Here is a 23,586-nt window from a genome sequence, read left to right as displayed (position 1 = left end):
AGCCCTTGCTGAGCCACATAAGGCATCCATCCACCTGACAGGTCCTGGGAGACAGGCCATGGATGGACGTTTCAGGGGGCAAGGAGGAATGAGGGGAAGAGGCCAAGCCAGAGGAAGGAAATGGGGCTGGGGCAGCTAAGGAGCAAAGGACAAACCCGGCTTGGTACCAGGAGTCCAAAGACCCTAGTCCTAGCACTGCTTGGCTGGCCACAGTCTGAGAGAATTGTGTGGACCTCAAACTCTCATCTGAAAGGGGCACCACGAGGGTTGCTATAAGAGCTAGGCAGATATAAAGGGCCTTGACATCATCAGCAGCAGCAGCATTATTAGATCAGGGGGTATTGGGCTCAAGGGGAAAATGATGAGTGATACATATTTAGAAGAAAGACCAGACCCCAGTCTGAGGAAACCCCACACCCACTCTCTCCTCCAACAATTCTCCATACCCAAGTTTCTCAGCCATTTCAATCCTGAAAAAAAAAAAAATACTGGAAATCCACCAGCACATGCCAGACAGGAAAACTGTTCCATCGCCCCTGGCCTGGCCATCGGTCCCCTGCTCCCAGGTCATGCCAGCACACACTACAAATATGCACCAGAGCTCTGACAAGATCTACCCAGGGGGCTGCTGAAGTTGGGGCCCCTTGCTTGGTTGTCACATTGGTGGGGGAGGGGTTCTGGCCTATGGTCCCTATAGGCAAGGAGTGTGTGTGTATGAACCAGAATGCAGGTGGCCTGGGGTGACCACTGATGAACCTGCCAGAAAATAAATCTGGCTAGCCTACTGTTTAGGAGGTATGGGCTAACCTCCATCACACACAACAAGGGTGTGGGCGCGTAAGCACACACGCACACACACACACACTGTGGCCGAGTTCTTTCCCTACCCCCATCCCTGCAACAGACACCCTGCATTTTTCCCTGCAAACAGCACCAGAAGGAAGTGAGGACAACCAAGGCCCCAAGGATGGCACTGTAACTGGCCAGGGGGTTGGCCAGTAGCCTAAGGGAAATGGGATTGGACTTTCCAATGGACACGCTGAGCCTCTGCCCAGCATTACCCAGAAATCAGGAAGTAGACGCCAGACCGCATTACCAGCAACTGGAGAGGCTGCCCGTGGCCTTCATCCGCTTCCCTCCTGGCTTGCCTACCACCCCAACCCGGGACGCTTTGTTACTAGGGAAGAGCCAGGGAAGCTTTCTGTGGGCTGGCCAACTTTGGGGAGGAGAAATCTTTTCTTGTTTTGTTTTTCTTGAACCCAGGCTCAAGGTTGCTGTGCAAGCACGCTGTCAAGCCCACTAATTCGCCTGAGACCTCTGTGCACATTTCTAATCCTTGCACTCAAAGCCGGCTTTACAAACCCACCCTCCCTCTGACCCAGGACACACAGAGACCCAGAGACAACTAACAAGAATAATAATAACAATAAGAGCTCTATGCTGAAATGGTACTTTCACATACGTGACTTTGTTTCACGTGTACTTTCAAGGCACACACCGTGGTCAGACCTGGTACTCGCATGCAGAGCCTCCATGCCAACCACACTGTACGCACTAACTCATGCACCCACCACTGATGCCAGGCTCGGCGCATAGACCTGCACACTCGCGGACAACAGCCACCACGCGCAGAGCCAGAGTGTGCCTCCCGAGTGCACACGCAGCAAGGACTCCATGAACATCGAGACAAGGGAAGGACCTTAACAGGATAAATACACGCACCTACTCCCTCCTGCACACACATCACCCACAATGGGAACCCCCGGTACCCGGCCTCCCACTGGATGCGCATCTCATGATTCTACACCTTTGGCTCTTCCCTCTGCCAAGGCTCCCAAGCCCTGCACACAGTCAGTCTGTCCTGAACGCCTCTCCCAAGGCAGGCAGGCTGCGTACACATGCACACGGCCGCCATGGTCCGACTGTGCACACCGGCCCCCCACCGCGCACTGACACCACGCTCTCCCTTCCAGCCCTGGGGGAGGGGGCAAGCCCGCCTGGCAGGATGCTGAGTCTAAAAGCAACTGAGTTAAGCTTCTTGTTGGGTCTTCCTCTAAATCTAGGTCCTGCTCCCCAACTCTGCAGGCCCCACGATGGTGGGAGAAAGTGGGGAGTGGTCAGGAGGCCAGAGGCTTTTCTCTTCGGATCTCTTACCTGGGGCGCAAAAGCTCTGAGGACCCTCTCGGATGAACCCTCGCCCCCAAATGCCTCCTCTTTTCACTTCCCACTAGCGATCCGTGTCATTTTCTTCTCTGTCCACACCCTTCTCTCTCAGTGGGGCCGAGTCCATAGCCATGAGCCCTCATTTAAAGTCTTCCCCTCCCCCTCCTCTGGCCCCAGTGAGCATCCAGCAAGACTTCTCCAGGAGGCCAGAAGAAATAAGGGGTGGCACTAGAGCCCCCAGGGCAGACCCAGGCCCCTAGCAGAGAAAAAAGAGGGCAGAAATACAAGGGGGTACAGAATAGGGGTTGGCTCTGGTGGGAACTTGGGGGAATCCTGTCTTTGCACAGAGCCCCTCTCCCTGGCATGCTGTTCAAGGCCAATGCTACAAAAGTGATGAATAAATGAAACTGAGGGAGGGGGTAGAAAGGATGGGGCAACAGGGGAAATGAGTGGCAGGGTGGGAGAATGAGAGAAAAGGAGAAAGGGGGAAGGGGGGAAAGAGAAAAAGAAAGAGAGGGATGGAGAAAAGGAAGATGGAAAAAACCCTGAGGGGTTGGGGCGGGGAAGAAAGCTTTTATGGAGAGGAGAAATAGACAGAGAAACTGGAAAACAGAGAAAGAAAAACCAGCAAAGGAGATGAAGAAAAAGAAGCCGAGGAAGGACACAAGAGGAAGAAAAGAGAAGGGAGCAAAGAGGCAGGAGGAGGCAGCTGAGGGGGTTCCCCAAGTTACAGACTTTGCCCAGAGAGCTGAGGGGCATACCCTGGCTCCCCAACATCACTCCCAGGCCCTGGAGCTCCCCTGCCCACCTCTCCTGTCGGAGATGCTGCTGCCTCTCCGAGCCCCATCCCAGCTGCGCCCTCTCCCAGCTTCCACCCTTCCGGCAGTCCGAGGCACCCCGTTTCTTTCTCTAGCCCCTCATTCCCACCCTCTATTCCCTTTCTCATTCCCCCGTGCCCTCTTACCTCTCCCCCCCCCCCATGCACCCTGCTTGCTTCCGAGCTTCAGACAGCATCACCAACCAATATCCTCACCATCATCACACTACACCGGCCCCCACACCCCCACTAAAGGAGAAAAAAAAAAAGGCAGCACGCCACCACCTCTGATCCCCTCTCGCCTTATTTTCTCCACAGTCGCCCCTTCCCCAAATGCTGGGTCCAAAATGGGGATCCCGCCCAGCCCGGGGAGCCTCTCCAAAGCGCCGAAGCCAGCCAGGCGCGGATGCCACCTCCTCTCTCCTCTCAGCGCTCGCTCCTTTTTGTATGTGATGGCCTCGGCCGCGATGTGTTTTATTTTCAACTCTTTATTAGTATTATTTTCCCCTCTTTTTCTTTATTTTTTTGGCCTTGGGGCGGCAGCGATGAAAGTGCCCACAGCCTGGTCCCCTCCGCCAGCTCCCCGGCCGGCCGCTCTTTCTCTAGTCTGCGCTGCTCTGCCTCCCTCCTTTCTCTTCTCTGTCTCGGCTCCGCTCCTCCGTCCTTTCAGCTCCGTCCTCAGTCGACTGCTCTCTCCTCTCTCTACTGCCTCCTCCTCCACGCCTCTCCTTTCCCCTTCCTTCTTGCCCCTTCTCCCCTTTTTCTCTCCCTTTTCACCTCCTCTCCGTCCCCATTTCTATCCTTCCCCACCCCCTCCCGCCACGCATATCTCTCCTCTGGTTCCCTTGCTGCCACCAACAGTAAGCCGACCACCCCCCCACACCTTGTCCCCAAATAATAAAAATACCCAGCCAGGGGGCAAAGCCCCGACGCCGGGCGCCGGGAGGAAGGCGAGGGCCGGGGCCGCAGCGGCGGCGGGCAGCCCGAGCGCGGTGCGGAGCGAGCGGCGCCCGCCCGGCTCCCGCCCGGAGAGCTCTCTGCAATAGGCCGAGCCGGCTGCATTAAGCTTCTTGCAATCAATAAAGCGCGGGTCAGATTATGCAAAGCGCAGATATTAATATGCAAAGTTTTAAAGATTTTTAAATGGAAGGGCGAGCGCGGCGCGGGCGGGCGGGCAGGGGCTGCGAGGGGAGAGGGAGGAAGGGAGGGCGGGCGGGCGGCGCGCAGGCGAGCTGGGGAGAGGAGGAGGCTGCCCGCCGCCCGCCCGCCCGGCTGCGCCGCGCCGCCTTGCCTTACCGCTGCTCCCATCGGTAGGCGCCGCTGTCTTCGCCATGCGCGTCAGCTGCACGGCTCCGAGGGGATGGCCGAGGAGGAGCCGCCGCCGCCAACGCTACCCCCGCTCCCGCTCCCGCTCCCGCGCCCGCTCGCTGCCTGCTGCTGGCGCTGCTCTGGCCGCTGCTCCTCGCCTGAGCTGCCGGCGCGAGCCCAGGCGCGCGCCATCCCCGGCTCCCACCTTGTCCCCATGGCAACCCCGGGCCCAAGGATGCTCAGAGAGAGAGCGCGAGCGAGAGAGCGAGGGGGGAGAGAGGGAGAGGGAGAGGGCGGGGAGCGCAGGGGACACGGAGGCAGGGAGAGGCCAGAGACTCACAGAGACACAGAGATACACAGAGACACACAGAGACAGAGAGACAGAGAGACACACAGATAGGCTGAAACAGAGACAGGTGACAGAGAGAGGGGCGAAGAAGAGTGGCGAGTACAGAGGAACACCGAGACAAGGAGAAGCACAGAGACCACAGAGACACACAGAGATACACAGAGACACAGAGAGATACAGAGAAAGAAACGGAGAGGAGAAAAAGGGGTGGGGAGCAGAGGGGAGACTCAAAAGCAAGGAGACACACTAAGGCCCAGAGACTCACAGAGACACCCAGAGACACAGAGACATCCAGAGACAGAGACAGGGGGAAAAGGGGACAGGGAGAGGGCAGGGAGCTGAGAGGACTCAGAGGCAGGGAAAGACTCCTAGAGACAAAGAGATACCTTGAGGCAGAGGCACAGAGACAGAGAGACACACAGAAACATAAAATCATGGGGATAGAGAAAGAGGGGTGGGGAGCAGAGGGGACTCAAAGGAAGGGATAGGCCCTAAGACCCAGAGACTCAAAGAGATACCAGAGATACAAAATACAGGAAGGAAAGGGAGAGGGGAGAGGGAGGGAGCACAGGGGATATGGAGGCAGGAAGAGACTAACAGAGGCAGAGAGATGCCAGAGACACATGGAAACATGTAGACACGGGCATGGCGTGGGGAAAGAAGTGGGGAGAGCAGATGGGAACATGAAAGCAGAGACAGGCACTGAGAACCAGAGACCCAGAGACAAAGAGATAGGGAGAAGAGATCCACACAGAGAGAAAGAGAGATGAAGAGCCAGAAATACAGCCACAAAGAAGCAGACACACAGACAGCAGATATGAGTGGTCAGAGAGAGACAGAGACTGAGACACGAGACACAGATAATGGAGAGACATGTGCAAGAATCAGAGATGGGGGGGAGCCACACGCAGAGAAAGAGGGAGGAAGAAGCAAGACAGAGTTGGAGAGATACAGAGATAGGAAGACACAGAGACAGAGATAAGCACAGAGAGATAGACACAGAAATAAGAGACATGAAGAGTCAGAAGAGAGATATGAAGAAAGAGCCAGAAAGAGAGAGGCAAAGCCAAAAAGACATTGACAGAGACCAAAAGATACAGAGACTGAGAGAGAGACAGAGAAAGAGGCGCAGAGAGAGAGGAGGGTAGAGGCAGACAAGGAGACAGATGATTAGTGTGAGATGTAGACAGAAATGAGAAATAGACATAGGGATTCTGAGAGAGAACCTAAGAACCTAAGTAACAGGTAGAAAGAAAGAAACGTACGAAGAGAGACACAGAGGCCAAGATGGAAAAAGAGACGGGAAGAAATAGAGTGAGAGTGAAAGCAAAGACAGAGACTTAGGGAGTCAAAGTGATGGTGCAGGGAAACAGAGATACAGAGAGAGACATGGACAGAGTCTCAAGAGACAGGGAGACATCTAAAGAGATGGAGAGAGAGATGGTGAGATGGAGACAGACACTGAAAGAGAGGCCCTGGTGGACAGAGATGTATAGGGAGATACAAGATGGAGACAGCAAGAGATAAATGGAGAGTCAGAAATAAAGAATAAGACTTGGGTGGGGGGGGGGAGCAGGGGGGACGACAGAGAGACAGGGTCTAGGAAAAGCAGGAAGGTGCAGGCTGGGGTGAGAGTAGAGACCAGGAGTGACAAATGGGTCTAAGGGAGTATCTGGAGGGAGAGAGCAGGTTGTGGGGAGACAAGAACAGCAGGGAGGGGAGGGGAGTAAGGAGGGCAGGACCGGTCACTGAACACCTCCCCTGTGTCCACACAGCAAGGCTGGGGAGGGAGAGGAAGGAAAGGAGGGCTGAGGGGGAAGGGACCCTGGGCAAGGGAAAGTCTGCGCTGGGTCCGAGGAGGACACGTGGCTGCCGCCCCCTTCAGGCGGGGGCACTGGGCGTGGGGAGGAGGATGGGGCAGGGAGTGGTACCCAGACAGGAGGCAGGCGGTTTGGGGGACGAGGGAGGAGGAGGAAGAGGAGGAGGGCGCGGGTGCGCGCAGCGCAGTCTGGGCTCAGCAGGCGCCCGTCGCTTTGTTACCCGTCCGGCTGCCCCGCACAGACTGAGTGGGCACAGGGGACCTTCGCGTCGGTTGCGTGAGAGAAACATGAGAATCACCAACTGCCCACGTGTACAGAGAAGGCTCCCGGGACCAACACTGGAAGTGCTTAACAGAAATAAATACAGGAAACACCTACCCCGCGGGCGTACAAAGTAAGTACACGGGACCTTTGCAGCGTGCTTAACAGACAAGGAACTACCTACTACCCCTGTACGCAGCAGCCTCTTGGGATCCACACTGTGTGCACAACACAAATAAATGCAAGAAATATCTACCCTGTGTGCATACAAAGTCGGTACAGGGACTTAACTGCAGCTCGTGCATAAGAGACGTGGAACCACTTAATATCCCCTACACAGTGCAGGCCCCCACACCCTGCACTTGGTGTGCCCAACACAAATAAATATAGGGAACACCTGCCCCACCTGCACACAAACTAGGCACACAAGGACAGGGAACCACATGCCAAGCAGCTTGCCAGGGTCCACATCATGGATGCACAACACAAATGAATGCAGGGAGCACAGTATGGCCCATGCCTAGAAAGCAGGCACAGGACTGAATGGGCCTCCCTCGTGTGAACATGACAGACGCCCATGAGGAGGCTCTAGAGACCCACAGAATAAGTAGAACTCAAGTTAATCTAAGAAACTATTTGGAGTTCTCTTGTGGTGTAGTGGGTTAGGGATCCAGTGTTGTTACTGCAGCAGCTTGGGTCACAGCTGTGGCCTGGGTTTGATCCTTGGCCTGGAAATCTCCATATGCCAGTGGTTCAGGCAAAGAAAGGAAGGGAGGGAGGGAGGACGAAAGAGGGAGTTCCCTTTGTGGTGCAGCAGAAATGAATCCGAATAGAATCCATGAGGATGCCTGTTGGATCCCTGCTCAGTGGGTGGGGGATCTGACATTGCCGTGAGCTGTGGTGTAGGTCACAGACTCTGCTCGGATCCATCATTGCTGTGGCTGTGGTATAGGCCAGGAACTGTAGCTCCAATTCGACTGCTAGCTTGGGAATCTCCATATGCCTGGGTGCGGCCCTAAAAAGCAAAAAAGAAAGGGAGGGAGGGAGGAAGGAAGGGAAGAAAAGAAATAAAGACACTTCCACTGCATTTGCATCCAGAAGCGCATGGGTCCCACTAGTAAGCGGGTATGTGTAGTGACAAGAACGGCCCACCCTAGAAGGAGGAAAAAGGAATGTGGACCCTGCAATGAATGTACCAAACAGGCCCCGTGTGTGTGTGTGCACAACAGAGGAGGCCTGCTAAAAGGGTGGGTCTGGGCCAGGGCTGGGGCCAAGGACAAGGATGGCCTGTGCTCTGCCTGGCCCTCTACACCTAAAAGAACAGCAGGTGGGGAGGGCTTATCCCTTCTAAGAATGAGCAAATATGTGATAAGTGTGTGTATTATGAGCACACGCTAAGCACATGAGTACAGAGTTAAGAATCCAAAAACACTGACTTGACAGATGGGAAGTCTATTTCAGATGCTTCCTGGATAGTATACTGAGTGGCGGTGGTCCAATGCCCATATAAGGTAAGTTATCTTCTAATTAAGAATATTCATATTAGGCAGATGTTGACACACTGGAGTTCCCATTGTGGCTCAGTGGTAACAAACCCAACTAATATCCATGAGGACGCAGGTTCGATCCCCAGCCTCGCTCAGTGGGCTAAGGATCTGGCATTGCCATGAGCTACAGTGTAGGTCAAAGATGAGGCTCAGATCCTGCATTGCTGTGGCTATGGCTGTGGCCTGCAGCTGCAGCTTCAACTGGACCCCTAGCCTGGGAACTAAATGCCACATAAAAAAAAAAAAGCTGATATCCCTCATGTACCTGCCAGAAACAGATCCAAGAGGAGACGAGCAAGCCCTGGGTACAGGTTGTCCTAGATGCTCCCAAGGGCTCCACCCAGGCCTGGGTCATAATTCCAGGAAGGGTGAGGCAGCCATCAGGCACATGAGAAGATGTACACAACACATAACACTGGGGAAATATGGGTGCTCTCCTTCCTTCTGAAAGAGCCCCAATTCCAGACGTACTGGATTCCTCTGAGGAGTGTGTGTGCCTGTGGCTGAGTGAGGGACGTGTCCAGGTACAGGTGTGTACCATGTGGCTCTTCCTGTGCAATGAATTGTGCTTAGCTCTCACCCTTCCTCATTTTGCCTGTTTACATTTCAGAAACATGTGTAAAAGTAATAGTACCTGGTATATACAAATGCAAAATAATGATAAGTCCTGCATACCCCCCCTTCTTTTTTTTTTTTGTCTTTTTGCTATTTCTTTGGGCCGCTCCCGCGGCATATGGAGGTTCCCTGGCTAGGGGTCGAATCGGAGCTGTAGACACTGGCCTACACCAGAGCCACAGCAACGCGGGATCCGAGCCGCGTCTGCAACCTACACCACAGCTCACGGCAACGCTGGATCATTAACCCACTGAGCAAGGGCAGGGATCGAACCTGCAACCTCATGGTTCCTAGTCAGATTCGTTAACCACTGCGCCATGACGGGAACTCCCCCCTTTTTTTTTGTCTTTTTAGGTCTGCACCTGCAGCATATGAAGGTTCCCAGGCTAGGGGTCCAATCAGAGCTACAGCTGCCGGCCTACACCACAGCCGCAGCAACACTGGACCGAGCTGAGTCTTCAACCCACACCACAGCTCACAGCAACACACCGGACCCTTAACCCACAGAGCAAGGCCAGTGATCGAACCTGTAGCCTCATGGATGCTAGTCGTTTCCACTGAGCCACGACAGGAACTCCAAATCCTGCATACTCCTAATTGTATCTGTGTGTATGTGAATGTACCTCTGCATAGAGACACATGCTCACTATTGCAACGTGTCTGTTCACGCATCTGTAGCCAGCTGTGCGTGTGTGTGTGTGTGTGTGTGTGTGTGTGTCTTTGCACCTGGGTCACATCTTGGGTCTCCCTTACACCCGTCAGGATAAAGGAGGTACGATAAGGGACATGGAGGCACACAGAGGGGGAGGGAGGACACTGGGAGAAGGAGGAGGGAAGGGGTACAAGAAGGGTGGGGAGAGAATCAGAGGGGGGAATGGGACCTAGGGAAGGAAGGGAGGAGGCCCTGGGGACAGAGGCAGATGGGAGAGGGTGGGCGAGGAAGGGGGAGCACAAGGACAGCAGGTAAATGACTGGAAAGAACACAGGGGAGGCTGGAGGAGAAGGGAGGTGAGTGGGACAGACAGGAGAAGGGCTGTGAGACGAGAGCAAGCTGAAGATGTCAGGAAGAGGGAGCCTGGAGTTCCTGTCATGGCTCAGCCATTAATGAATCTGACTAGAATCCATGAGGACTCGGGTTCAACCCCTGGCCTTGCTCTGTGGGTTAAGGATCCTGCGTTGCCGTGAGCTGTAGTGTAGGTCTCAGACGTGGCTCAGATCTGGTGTTGCTGTGGCTGTGGTGTAGGACACCGGCTTCAGCTCCAATTAGACCCCTAGCCTGGGAACCTCCATATGCCACAGGTGTGGCCCTAAAAAGCAAAAAAAAAAAAGAAGAAGAAGAAGAGGGACTAGACCAGGGATCAAAGAAAGGAGAAGGGAGATGGAGGAAAGGAGGAGAAGGAAAGAAATCAGAGACAGGTTCTTCTGGCCTGTGGGAAATTTAGAGCCTCCCCCAAGGAGCTCTCATGGGAAGATGTCTGAGTGAGGCCTGAAGGGGGATGGCAGCAAGCAGAAGAGAGAAAGAGAAATCCCAACACAACTTCCTGGGATGGGGGAGCCAGCTGCCTCCAGCATTCTGAAAGGAGCTCAGAGGGAAGGGCTTCTGGGGCACAGAGAAAGAGGTACCCAGAGCCAGACCAAGGCAAGGAGGCAGCCGCGGGGGGAGGGTCCTGGAGGAGGTGAGGTGGAGGAGCCGGCAGACAAGGAGGCGAGGGCTTCCAAAGGCCAGGAGGGCGGGCAGGAGTGGGGAACCAAGGACCAGGTGGAGGGAAGAAGCTTGGAACAGGCAGAGGAGCAAAAGCCTGCTGACTAGAAATGGCCAGCGCAAATGGAGTAGCAGCTGGAGGGTGACAGGAAGGCCACAGGCATCCTGCAGATGGGCCCTGCCTTTTGCACCTCCAAGCTTCAGACGCTCTCCTAGGTTGGCTCTCCGGGGCATACGATTCAGTCCCATTTAAGAATTGTTCACCAAGTACTACCATGTGCTAGTACTGTGCTGTGAGCTGAAGACACAAGGGCAACCCTCACAGAGTCTGGGGCAGAAAAAGCCAACAAATACGCAGTTACTGAGACACACAGCAACAGGATGAACCTGAACAGGAAAGTGAACAGAGCTTGTTACAGGAGACTATATAGGGTAGGATTCCATTTACACAAAATTCTAGACAGTGCAAAACTACAGTGACAGAAAAGCAGCTCTGTGGCAGAAAGGAGCAGGGACTGTAGCAAAGGGACAGGAGGGAACTTTGAGGGGTAATGGAAATGTTTCACATCAAGACTGTGGTGGTAGTTACAGGACCCTGTGTGTGTGAAGACCCATCAAACTGTGCGCTAAAAATTGGTGAGTGCAGAGTTCCTGCTGTGGTGCAACGGGATCGGCAATGTCTCTGCAGCACTGGGACAGAGGTTCCACCTCCAGCCCAGTACAATGGGTTAAAGGATCCAGTATTGCAGCAGCTATGGCTTGGGTTGCAACTGCGGCTCAGATCTGATCCCTGCCTGACCCCGGAACTCCAGGTGCCACAGGGTGGCCAAAAAAGAAAAAAAAAAAGGTGACTGTTATTGTATTTAAATTATCCTGCAATAAAGCTGATCAAAAATAAATAAATAAGCAATTATACGTCAGAATATTAAAGCTCAAGAGGGGGAAAACTGCTCTGTAGGAGCCAAGAGGAGGTGGAGCCGGCAGTGAGGGAGGGCTTCCAGGAAGAGGTGATGCCTGAGATAAGACCTTAAGGATAGAGGTGGGGAGCAAGACCTCTCCATGGAAGAATGGTTTTCACATGAAAGCAGGTGAGAACTGGAAGGATTTCAGTATGTCTCAAACACAGAATGCAAAGTATCAAGAAATGAGAGTAAGAGTTCTCGCTGTGGCACAGTGGGTTAAGAATCTGACTGCATCGGGCTGGGTTGCTGCGGAGGTCCAGGTTCCATCCCCAGCCCAGCACAGTGGGTTAAAGGATCCAGCATGGTCGCAGCTGGGGCTTAGATTCAATCCCTGGCCAGGGAACGTCCATGTGCCACTGTGCCGCGGGTGGGGCCAAAATACATACATACATACATACATTCATAAAATGAGAGTAGAGAAAATCAAGGTCCAGAATACAAACCCTGTGACTACTGAGAGTACCATGTGGAGTAAACCCCACCTTCATCCCCAAAGGCCCACAAGAGGAAACTGCAAACAGGGCAGCAGGAAACAGGGTTCCTTCCCCTGCCCTTCTGGAACTTTGCCTGCTCTCCTCACGTGAGGATGTCCCTCCCCACTAGGCAACAGCCTCTGCAGTGGGCCAGTCCCCCCCAATCTCCGTTCAGAGCCCACATTTCTCTGCAAGCTTGCTGGCCCTAGCAGATCCCTCGGACCTGGACTCTGTGTGGCCACTGCCCTCTGGTGGCTGGAGGCATACATTACTGAGAATGAAGGGACAGTCCCAAGGCCAGGCCAGCCCAGTCCCTGCCACTCCTGGCTTTGTCCCCCTTCCTAGTCGGCCTCCTCCCGCTTAGTCCAACAGGTGCTTTTCAGTCCTATGGGATTTGCCTTCTCTGCAGCACACGGCCACAACCGTCTTTTTAAAACCCTTTTGACATCTAAGTTCACTCCCTCAGCTCTCCTGCTGCCTCGGCAGCTCTTCCAGGGTGACTCATCCTCACCCGAAACTGTTTCATCTCTGCTGGTAACCCTGAATTTGTCTCTCCTAAGCTTCAGACCAGATATCCAGTGACTCCCTGGAAGTCCCAAAGGCACCTCAAAATCAACAAGTCTATCCTGTGCATGCCTCTTCCCATCACACACCCCCAACACACACACACACACACACACACTCACACACACACACACACACTCACACACACATACACACACACACACACACACACCTGGATTCCCTCTCCCCATAGCAGCACCTCCATCTGATCTGGCAATCTAGTCCAAAAAAATAACGCCCAGCCAGACAGCCTCTTCCTCATGTTTTCATCCAAATCGGGCTCAAAATCCAATCCAGTTAATTTACCTCCTTAACATTAAGATGAACCATGTAAGAACTGCCAATTGTCAATCGGCTTTTTCTTATAAAAGACCAGTTTCATAGAATTCAACCTGATACTACTCAAATCCATCTCCTCTCCTCCTTCTTGCCCCCATGTCCTGGTCCAGGCCTCCATATCTTCTGCTCAGCCCAATGCACCTGCTTTCTACCTGGCCTCCCAGTTTCCAGTCTGGCCACTGGGGTGATCTTTCTATAACATGGTTCTGAGAAATCACTCCCTGTTTCAAACTCTTTCAGGGGTCCCATTGCCAACAGGACCAAAGCCAAACCCTTCAGCCAGCTTTTCAGGCCCTTTGCAATATCTGGCTCCCCTCCCCTTCCAGTCCTTGCCCAGTAAGCATCCTATCCTCCGACCACACCAGATCAGCACCACCTCCTTGAATCTGCCTCCTCTTACCTCCTGGCCTAGGTACATGCAGTTCTCTATAACTAGAATGTCCTTCCCAGGCTTCCCCCTCTGGCTAACCTACTGGACTTCAAGAACCAGCTCCTGTATCTCATGCTACTGTAAATCTCCAGTTTATACATTCATCCACTCAGTACACAAGCTGGGGTACCTATGGAAATGTGACTTCTGTGGAAGGTGCTAGAGGAGCAAAGCAGGAGAGGATATAATTCCTGCCCTCAAGAATTCATGCATGGTCCAGCAGGAGAGACAAACACATCAACATCCCAAATACACAGTGGGAGGGGACACAAAATCAGCCTGGGGAAATTCTTTTGTGTTTTGCGTTTTGTATTTTTTCCAGTTTGTTTGTTTTATTGTCGCCTCGATGCTGAGTTTTTCACTTTATTATTTTTCTTCCTTTTTAGGGCCACATCTGCAGCGTATGGAATTTTCCAGGCTAGGAGTTGAATCAGAGCTGCAGCTGGAGCCTGCCCCACAGCCACAGGAACGCAGGATCTGAGCTGCATCTGTGAATTACATCACAGCTTGTAGTAACACCTTAACCCACTGATGAGGCCAGGGATTGAACCTGCATCCTCTGGGACACCATTCTTAACCCACTGGGCCACAACAGGAACTCCTCTCTTGAGTTATAGAGGGGAAATCGTTCTGAAATTGGAGGGAGCATTACACTCAGAAAGGGCAGTATGAGCAAAAAAAGGGCATGTGAGGAAGAGTAGGCTGTGCACAGGCGGGCAGTGGGGTTGCTAAAGCACAAGCTGTGAGGGAAAGATGCTGCTGGAGAGGCTGGACGGGGCCTGGTCATCAAACAACTTCTGATCTCAGAGGTCATGGGAGTTTCATCAGGGGCAGTTTTTTTGTTTTTTTGGGGGGTTGGGTTTTTGTTTTTTGTTTTTGCTTGTTTGTTTGTCTTTTTCAGCTACACCCACAGCATATGGAAGTTCCTGGGCTAAGGGCAGAATTGGAGCTGCAGCTGCTGGCCTACACCACAGCCACAGGAACACCAGATCCCAGCCACATCTGTGACCTACGCCTCAGCTTGCGGCAATGCCGGATCCTTAACCCACTGAGCGAGGTCAGGGATCAAACCTGCATCCTCATGGGTACTAGCTGGGTTCTTAGCCTGCTGAGTCACAATGGGAACTCCTGTCTTTGCATTTTTGAGAGGGGGCAAGTACAACCAGGAAGAGGCAAGAAAAATCAGGAAGTCGTCACAATAGCCTAGGCAAGAGGTACTAAAAGCTGGTATTAGTGTCAGGGACAGAGAGGGCCAAGGGTTTGAAAATTCTCCAGGTAAATTGAGTCAGCAAGGCTTTATGTTTGGATGTGAGGGTGACAGACAGAGTGGTGTCAAGGACGATCACCATGCTTATCAGTTGGATGCCTGGGTGGATGGAGGTTCCATTCACTGAGCTGGAAGAAAGGAGGTGGCACAGAATTTTTTTCTTTTTTTTTTTTCTTTTCAGGGCCTTACACATGGCATATGGAGGTTCCCAGGCTGGGGGTCTAATCTGAGCTGTAGCTGCTGGCCCATGCCTCAGCCACAGCAACATGGGATCCAAGCCGTGTCTTCGACCTACACCACAGCTTACGCAATGCCGGATCCTTAACCCACTGAGCGAGGCCAGGGATTGAACCTGCAACCTCATGGTTCCTACTCAGATTTATTTTCACTGTACCACAATAGGAACTCCCAGAATTTTTTTTTTTTTCAGCCTTGACCTCAGCATGTGGAAGTTCCCCGGCCAGGAATCGAAACCGGGCCACGGCTGTAACTCGAGCCACTGCATTGATAATGCCAGATCTTTAACCTGCTGCACCACAAGGGAACTCCAGGACTTAGTCAATGAAGGTCTTTATTGAACTTATGTCTGTGGTGCCTGTGGGACGTGCCGTGGGTCTGAACGTCTACATGGGCTCTGCAGTCAATGTTAGGCTATATTTATGTGTAGTTTCATGGAGGTGCAGGTCTGCACTGAAGATCTGGGCATCATCAACATACAGGTGATAGCTAAAATTAGGAGGGGGAGGGCATCCCTCAGGAAGACTATGGAGAATGAGAGAGCTATGGGCCAACCCAGGGGAAGAGCCATGTTTCAAAGGTGGGCAGAGGAAGGGGAGACCCTACCTGGACCAGAGAAGCTGTCAGGGAAGAGGAGAACCACAAATGCGCTAGTCATGGAGGATGTGGTAGGCAGCCTCTAAGAGGCCCCCAGTGACCCCCGCCTCCTGATACTTATGTGCTTCCCCTTCCCCATGTGTGGGCTGGACCTAGGGACTCACTTCTAATGAGAAGAATATGGTGGAGTTTCCGTCATGGCACAGAGGAAACAATCCAACTAGTAACCATGAGGCTGCGGGTTCAATCCCTCGCCTCACTTGGTGGGTTAAGGATCCAGCATTGCCATGAGCTGTGGTGTATGTGGGTCACAGATGTGGCTCAGATCGTGCATTGCTGTGGCTGTGAAGCAGTTGAAGCTCCAATTGGACCCCTAGCCTGGGAACCTCCATATGCTGTGGTGCAGCCTTAAAAAGACAAAAAAAAAAAAAAAAGAATATGGCAAAGTGACAGGATGTCACTTCCCGAGACTAGGCTGTAAAAAAGACCACAGCTTCTGTGCATGGGTGCACGTCTCTTTTTCCCCTCCTCTCCCTCCCTTCTTTTCCTTCCTTTCTCTCTCTTTCTATTTTTGTTTTTTTTTCTTCTTCTTCTTCTTTTAATGGCCAAACCTGCGGCATATAGAAGTTCCCAGGCTAGGGGCTGAATCAGAGCCATAGCTGCCCGCCTAAGCCACAGCCACAGCAACACCCAATCTGAGACACATCTGCGACCTATGCTGCAGCTTGTGGAATGCCGGATCCTTAACCCACTGATCAAGGCCAGGGATTGAAACTGCATCCTCACAGAGACAACATCTAGTCCTTAACTCACTGAGCCACAACAGGAACTCCTCTCTCTCACTACTGAACCACCCACCTTGGGGGACACTATCATGCTATCCATCCATCCACCCACACATAAGCCAACCCTTCAGAAGGCACCACCATCCCTCACTCAGCTTGGCCGTTCGTGGGTCTGACCCACAGAGATGATGAGATAATAAATGCTTGTTATTTCGAGATACTAAGTTTTGGATTGATGTGTTATGCAGAAGCCAAGGGAGGAAAGATTTTCAAAACAGAGGTACTGGTCAATAGAGTTAAAAACTGCAAATCAAGACTGAAAATGTCCTTGGATTTGGCATGAGAAGGCCATGAACAAACTCAGTGCAAATGCTTTCAGTGAGGTGAGACTCAAATGGGAGCTGAAGGCTGGGGCTGGCGAGCAAGAGTGCTCTGAGTCGTGGATATCCATTGTTTCTGCCTGCTGAACGTCCATTTCCCCATCATCCATGACAGCTCCCTGCTTTTTCTGAGTAACCACCCGTGGTCTACCAGATACGATGCCATGAGACTGTCTGTCAGGGTGCCCAGACGTCCACAGGCCAATAGGAGGTCACATGACTTAAACTGCACCAATCAGAAGCTCTCCCTGGAATTTGAATTGTGAGCTTACATGACAGGACGCTTGACCCTGATTCACCCGGCAGCCAGGGCCCTGAGGAAACCTGCTCTCCATCCTTGCCCCCACCCTGGCTCATCTTTGCCAACACCTGGTTCTTCAGTCTCTCCTTCCACTGTGTGTGCCAACTTCATTTCCTTCTTCCTTTTTTAAAATTTGCTTTATAGGGCCGCACCCATGGGCATATGGAAGTTCCTAGGCTAGGGGTCGAATTGGAGATGCAGCTGTCGGCCTACGTGGCAACCCAGGATCCCAGCCATGTCTACAATCTACACTACAGCTCATGGCAACACTGCATCCTTAACCCAGTGAGCGAGACCAGGGATCAAACCCATGACCTCATGGATACTAGTTTGGTTTTTAACCCATTGAGCCACAACAGGGACTCCCACTTTCATTTCCTTCTAATAAATTCCTTGCTTGCTTAAGTTAGCAAGTCAGTGTCTGTTGCTTGCAGCCAAAGAACCCTAACTCATACGTGTTCTTTCAAGAATTTGGGATGGGGAATTCCCGTTGTGGCTGAGAGGAAATGAATCTGACTAGCATCCATGAGGATGCAGGTTCAATCCCTGGCCTCGCTCAGTGGGTTAAGGATACGGCGTTGCCGTGAGCTGTGGTGTAGGTCACAGACATGGCTCAGATCTGATGTTGCTATGGCTGTGCTGTAGGCCAGCAGCTACAGCTCCAATTAGAGCCCTAGCCTGGGAACCTCCATATGCTGTGGTGTGGCCCTAGAAAGACAAAAAAAAAAAAAAAATTGGGACAGGATGAAGAGGAAAACAAAGGACAGGCACTAGAGGGAGCATGGAGTACAGGGATGTAGAAGTTTTTCATTTGTTTTTTAAGGGGGTAGAAATTTGCATGTAATTATAGGCTAAGAAGGAGCAAAGAGAAGGAAGGGCTATTGAAACAGAGAAGGGAAGATTTCCGGGAGTCATACATAATAGGGTAGGTGATGCATGGGTGGAGAACAGAGCCTGGAGAAGTGAAGTAAATCTGGGTGTGAACACCTGTAAGTGTGCGTAGGAACCTGAAGGAAATGAATGACTGATTAGACTTTTTTTTTTTTTTTTTGGCCACATCTGGGGCATGTGGAAGTTCCCAGGTTGGGGATCAAACCACACCACAGCAGCGACTGGAGCCACCACCACAGTGACAACACTGGATCCTTAACCCACTGTGCCACAAGGGAATTCCTGATAAGTCTTACTTTTGTTTGTTGAGACTGAGAGGGTAGGGTTGGAAGAGTGGTGACTGAGGGGGGAGGGAGGTGACCAAGTTTGAGGGGTAACTTTACACACCACTTTGCCACCATTCTTCTCAGAGCCAATCTCAACCACCTGAACCAAGGTTAGGGATGTGCTGAGAGATAAGGCAGAGCCCAGGGTGTATGGGAATCAAGAGCGTGCTGGTCATTTTTCATTGGCCCTTCCAGATCTACCTCCACCCCTCTCCACCCACAAGACAGCATCATCTGGGCTCCCTTGCTTTCCAACGTCTAAATGGGTCCTCCCTGAGAAGCACCAGCAGGACATTAGAGAATGGGAGAAGAAAGCATTGATCTGGATATTGCATCCCCTATTCCAGGCTCTGGGATCAGTACCATGGTTCTGACACTGGTCATATCACCCACAATGCCAATGCCTCTCTGGTACGTTCCATGGTCTCACCGGGCTCCAGTAATACCATTTCCTTTCCTGAGCCCTGCAGACCTCAGAGTGGTCACAACTTCCCACTGCCTGCACCTCCCTTGCTGGTACCCTCAACCCAATCCACACTCTCTGTAAACAGTCCCTTCATTAAATTATCTTCAAAATCCCAGCTGTGGTGTCCTCTGGTTCCTGCTGGCACCCTGACTATTAGAGAGCTAGCCACAGAGATCAGATGGTCCAATGTGAGGCTCTGGCTGGGCAGAGAAGGGAGAGGAGCCAAGAGGGGCCTGGCCAACTGGCAGAAAACAGAAGGATCAAGGGAGTGAAGCTCTCGCTCTGAGTTGACACTACAAGTGTGATGGCAGCAGAGGCCTGCCAGGCCTGGAAGGCAGGTGCTGGGATCAGAGGGCAGGGTACTGGATTTTGAACACAGAAGACAGTACTGGATTGTGGTTAAAACCAGGGATTTTGTTTTTGTTTTTGTTTTCTTAGGGCTGGCATATGGAGGTTCCCAGGCTAGGGGTCGAATTGGAGCTACAGCTTCCAGCCTATGCCACAGCCACAGCAACTCGGGATCCAAGGCGTGTCTGCGACCTACTCCATAGCTCACAGCAACACCAGATCCTTGACCCACTGAGCGAGGCCAGGGATCAAACCCATGTCCTCATGGATACTAATTGGGTTCGTTAACTGCTGTGCCATGACGGGAACACCCAAAACCAGGGATTTTTAAATTGGGACCCAGAGAGTACTGTGTTACCATCCTGGCTCTGCCTCTTTATTAAATGTGTCATACAGAGAAGTGACTTCACTGTCCTGAGAGTGTATCCTCATCTTTAAGATGAGGATACTAATACAGCCCTGCAGGGTATTGTGAGGGATAAACACATAAATCATTTGGCACAGTGCCCGGCATGTGGTATAAGTGCTTGGTAAACATTCCTGATGTGCAATGCACTTCCCGGTAATGACTAAGTCCTAGGTGTGGTCATGGGACTGGATGAATGGAGTGGGATGAAGGTCACCCAAGATGAGGTGGAAAGAGACCAAGAGGCTAGATAATTGGAAGGATGGATCACCACATAGAAGTTAAGTATCTTGGTGGGACGGCAGAGGCTGGGGTGGAGGTCTGTGAGGATGTGTCAGAGTCTTCAGGAATGAGGGGAAGTAACCAAGGAGTCGACAGATGTCAATGAGGAGGTAGGATAGAGGGTAGTAGACCCTGAAGACATAAGCCCCATGTATGTCCCTCTGAGATGCCCCACAAAGCCAGAGAGTGTCAAGAGAGGGACTGGATCTGAGCCATCCTGTAGTAGCTAGAACAGAAGTATATATTGGTAAATAATTGCTGAATGACTTGGAGAGTGAAGGAAGGAAGAAAAGTCATGGATGACATTTAATGGGCAGACTCAGGATAATAACACAGGACTCTCTGGGTCCCACATTAAAAATCCCTGGTTTTGGAGTTCCCTGGTGGCTCAGCAGGTTAAGGATCTGGCATTGTCGCTGCTGTGGCTTGGGTCATTGCTATGGCCCAGGAACATCCACATGTTACAGGCATAGCCACCCCCCCCCAAAAAAAAAAATCCCTGGTTTTAACCACAACCCAGTACTATCTTCCATGTTCACTTGGCCAGACCCCTCCCGGCTCCTCTCCCTTCTCTGCCCAGCCAGAGCCTCATGCTGGACCATCTTGCTCACCCTTGACTTTGTTCCATTTATTTCTCTGCATACTCTCTCTCTCCCTTTTTCTTTTTTTGTCTTTTTGCCTTTTCTAGGGCCGCTCCCACGGCATATGGAGGGTCCCAGGCTAGGGGTCTAATCGGAGCTGCAGCCACCGGCCTACGCCAGAGCCACAACAACACGGCACAACAGCAACACAAGCTCCTGCAGTGACAATGCTGGATCCTTAACCTGCTGCACCATAACGAGAACCCCTACTACTCTTTATTTTTTTTTTCACTCTTTAGTTTTAATAACCTAATGCTTAAACACAAAACAAAGGAGTTGCATTACAGAAGATTAAGGATCTGGCATTGTCACTGCCGCAGCTCAGGTTGTTGCTGTGGCGCAGGTTCAATTCCTGACCAGGGAACTTCCATATGCAAAAGGCACAACCAAAACACACACACACACACACACACACACATATACACACACACACAACACACACAAAACAACCTCTTACTCAATTGAAACAAATGTTTTCTGATACCCTCATACATGCTATTCCACCTGTCTGGAAGAACCCTGCCCATTTTATCTACCCAAAGACCTACTCCTCATTAAGAATGAGTAGAAATTAATCATCAGGGAAAAGAAAGATAAACCATGATGATATCAGACTGACAAAATTAAAAGTGTCTGACAATATCAAGTACTGGCAAGGATGTGAAACAAAGAGAACTCTCATTCAGTGCTGGTGAGAGCAAAGTGGTATAAACACTTGGAAAAGTAGATTGTCAGTGTAGTAGGCTGGAAAAACGTCCCCCGAAAGATGTCCATGGCTTAATCCCTGGAAACTGAGAGTGTTTTTTATGTGGCAAAAAAAAGGACTTTGCAGATGTGAGTAAAGATTCTGCGATAAGGAGACTATCCTGGGTTATTTGTGTGGGCCCTAAGCGCAAGCACATGTATTCTTATGAGAGAGGCAAGGGGAGATTTGACACTGACAGAAAGGGAGTCAATGTAACTACAGAGGCAGAAACTGGAGTAATGCAACCACAAACCAAGGGATCCCGGCATCCACCAGCATCCAGAAGCAGGAGGAGGCAAAGAACAAATTCTCACCGACAGCCTCTGAAGGGAGTACGGGCCTGCCAATACCGTGACTTGGCCCCAGTGAATCTAATTTTAGACTTCAGGCCTTCAGAACTGTGAGAGAATACATTTATGTTGGGTTAATCCACCAGGTTTGTAGTAGTTTGTTACAGTGGCCATGGAAACTAATTCAGCAGTATCTACCAAACCTCAACATGCTTTTGCCCATGTCTAGCAATTCTCCTTCCAGGTATATCCCAACAGACATATAAGCATTTGTTTCCTCCCCGCCAAAACAGCATAAGAATGTTCACAGCAGCCTTATTCATTACATTACCAAACCAATGTCCAACAACAGTGCAATGCATGAACTACCTGTGGGATATTCATACAATGAATACTACACAGCAATAAAAATGAGTCAACTACAAATAAACACAACATGGCAGAATCTCACAAACACAACATTGAACAAAAGAAATCAGACACAATGGAGGACATACTGTATGATTCCATTTGTATCAAGTTCATAAGAAGATAAAATTAACTATATCATTGAGTGACATAAAACTAGAAAGTTAAAGAAAAGCAAGAAATTATTATTGTAAAAGCTAAAAGATAGGGTTCCTAGCTAGGAAAAGAGGGGGATTGTGATCAGGAGGGAACACATGACACAGGGAGTGGGGGGACTTCTGGGGTGCTGGTAGTCTTTTTTTGTTTGTTTGTTTGCCTTTTCTAGGGCCGCTCCCGTGGCATATGGAGGTTCCCAGGCTAGGGATCGAATTGGAGCTGTAGCCGCCGGCCTACACCAGAGCCACAGCAACACAGGGATCAGAGCCATGTCTACAACCTACTCCACAGCTCAAGGCAACGCCGGATCCTTAACCCACTGAGCAAGACCAAGGATCGAACCCGCAACCTCATGGTTCCTAGTCGGATTCGTTAACCACTGCGCCACAACGGGAACTCTGGTGCTGGTAGTCTTATCATGGGAGACACAGGTGTTTATAACAGCTTATTAACCATTTATGTTTTATGCATCTTTTTTTTTTTGGTCTTTTTTTTTTTTGCCTTATTCTAGGGCCGCTCCCGCAGCATATGGAGGTTCCCAGGCTAGTGGTCTAATTGGAGCTGTAGCCACCAGCCTACACCACAGCCACAGCAATGCAGGATCCAAGCCATGTCTGTGACCTGCACCACAGCTCACCTACACCACAGCTCATGGCAACGCTGGATCCTTAACCCACTGCGCAAGACCAGAGATCAAACCTGCAACCTCATGGTTCCTAGTCGGATTCATTAACCACTGAGCCACGACGGGAACTCCTTATGTATTTTTCTTGATGTTGTATTTCACAATTTAAAAGTATCTTGCTGGTAGTGGTGATAATTTTTAATAAAACTAACAGGGAGCTTTCCAATCTATGAAGCTTTCCTGGGTCCCTCGACCCAGGGGTCATCTGGGCTCCTCCAGCCTCTGCTGCTTTTTCAGTCACTGGCCACTCTGGACTGTGACCCATGGTGTCCCAGTCTGTCTCACCCCACAGAATAGGAGCAGTCCAGAATCAGTGCGCAGGCTAGAGTCCTCTCAGGGTTCCCAGCAAAGGCTAGCCTGCCCAGGGAGCCTTCGGGAACACATGGTGCCACGCCCCAGGCACAATGGACCTGCCTCACGTTGCCCCCTCACATTGTCATCGTCAGGGCCCTTGTGTGTCTGCCGGCACTGGGGTAACAAGTGACTGCTGACCCAATGAAGGCATAGCTGACTCTGCATTGGCACTTACCTTTGACTTTTTCCATCTCCTCTCTACATCCCATTCTGGAATGTTCCCTAAGGACTCCTCGAGGGTTGTTCTCTGCCAGGAATAGCCCCTGTCATTGTGCTGAACTCCTATCCATCCTTCAAGAGCCAGCTTCAGGTTCCTCTCTGTGAAATCACGGCCCGCCTTCCTCTGAGCTCTCACAGTCCCCTATTTCCCTTGGCTGCAGCCTGTCTATGCCCCATAGAATCCTTCCGGGCTCCTGAAGCTCTTTGGTCTCCCTGGGCTGTCCTCAAAGCCTGGGCCTGACCCACTTCTGGGCCTCAGGACTCTTCTTGTCAGACTTCCAACGCGGGTCTGACAAGCCCGTGTGAGCTCCACGGAGCAGGCGGTCAAGCAGGCTCTGGAAGCGGCAACACAACCTTAAGTTTCCCGCCGCCTCTCCTGGCACACTCTGCACCTGCGCGGCTTGAGGACTCGCGCTTGCGCTCCCTTACTTCCGGTCTGAGGTATGCACGCG

This window comes from Phacochoerus africanus, chromosome 8 (assembly GCF_016906955.1).
Source record: "Phacochoerus africanus isolate WHEZ1 chromosome 8, ROS_Pafr_v1, whole genome shotgun sequence".
Taxonomy (NCBI): domain Eukaryota; kingdom Metazoa; phylum Chordata; class Mammalia; order Artiodactyla; family Suidae; genus Phacochoerus; species Phacochoerus africanus.
The sequence above is the reverse complement of the archived record's forward strand: the minus strand, read 5'-3'. Positions refer to the sequence as shown.